This window comes from Elephantulus edwardii, unplaced genomic scaffold (assembly GCF_000299155.1).
Source record: "Elephantulus edwardii isolate Elephantulus edwardi_28Jun2011 unplaced genomic scaffold, EleEdw1.0 scaffold00051, whole genome shotgun sequence".
Taxonomy (NCBI): Eukaryota; Metazoa; Chordata; class Mammalia; order Macroscelidea; family Macroscelididae; genus Elephantulus; species Elephantulus edwardii.
The window spans coordinates 7,306,009-7,307,413 of record NW_006399801.1 but is presented as its reverse complement, the minus strand read 5'-3'; positions in this window follow the sequence as shown (position 1 = coordinate 7,307,413).

Genomic DNA, 1,405 nt, shown 5'->3' with positions numbered 1-1,405 from the left:
GGGCCAGTCAGTCCCTCCTTGTAACATGCCCAAAATATGTCAGACGAAGCTTCAGAATCCTTGACTCCAAGGAGCAGCCTGGCTTCACCTTCTCTAGTACAAACCTGTTTGTTCTCTTAGCAGTCCATGGTATATTCAACACTCTTCTCCAGCACCACAGCTCAAAGGCATCAATTATCTTTTTATCATCCCTAGTCACTGTCCAACTCTCCAATGCATAGCACACAATTGCAAAGACTATAGCTTGGATCAGGCACACCTTAGTCTCCAGCCTGACATCGTTGCTCTCCAGTATTCTGGAGAGGTCCTTGACACTGACTTTCCCAATTCAATTCGTCTCTTGATTTCCTGGCTGCTGGTACCAACAGTGTTGATTATAGAGCCAAGTAAACTATTAACTATCTCAATCTCTTCACTATCCGTACTGATGCTGCCAATTGGTCCAATAGTGAGAATCTTTGTTTTCTTGATGCTGAGCTTCAATCCGTATTGAAGGCTGCAGTCCAGTACCAGGATATTAGGAATACCAGTAGTCAGGATATTAGGAGACATATTGCATTGAGAATGTTTGCTGTCAGAGACCTCTCCAAATTACTGAAGACAAATGCTATCAGTTTTAAGACTAAAGTGTGCCTGATTTAGGCTATGGTCTTTTCAAAAACTTGAGAGTTGGACGATGTGTAAGCCTGATAGAAAAGTAAAAAGCAGTGCCTTTGAGTTGTAGGATGGAGAAAAAAAATGGAATATATCATGGTCTGCCAAAAGAACAAAAGATATGTCTTGGAAAATGTATATCCATTGTGCTCTTTGGAGGTAAAGATGAGAACAGTCCTTGAAAAGGGACATCATGCTTGGAAAGGTAGAAATTCCGTGAAAGATGGGAAGACCTTCAACAAGAGGGACAAACAGTGACTTCAGTAATGGACTCAAATGTGTCAGATGATGAAGAGGCATGAGATGGGATGGCTTGGGATGGCATGGGATGGCATGGGATGGCATGGGATGGAAAAGGGATAGTGATAGCATTAGGGACAAGGACAAGGACAGGAACAGGGATACAGATAGAATAGGGTCCAGGTCTGTTATATGTTATATGTCACTATATGTCATACTTGACTTGGGAGGGTTGAGGGACAGCGCAAGAGAGGAATACTCTCAATGAGATGGATTGACTCAGTGACTGTGGTAATGGAGTAAGTCTGTCAGAGGCAATAAGGTTGGCTCAGGATAAAGCAGGATTCAGAGCTGTTATACATGGGGTCGCTATGAGTCACAGGTGACTTGACAGCTCATAACAATAACAACATATATATTTTGATGTTGTTGTTATGTGCCGTCGAGTCATTTACGACTCATAGCGACCCTATGTACAACAGCACTAAACCCTGCTCTATCCTGTGCCAAT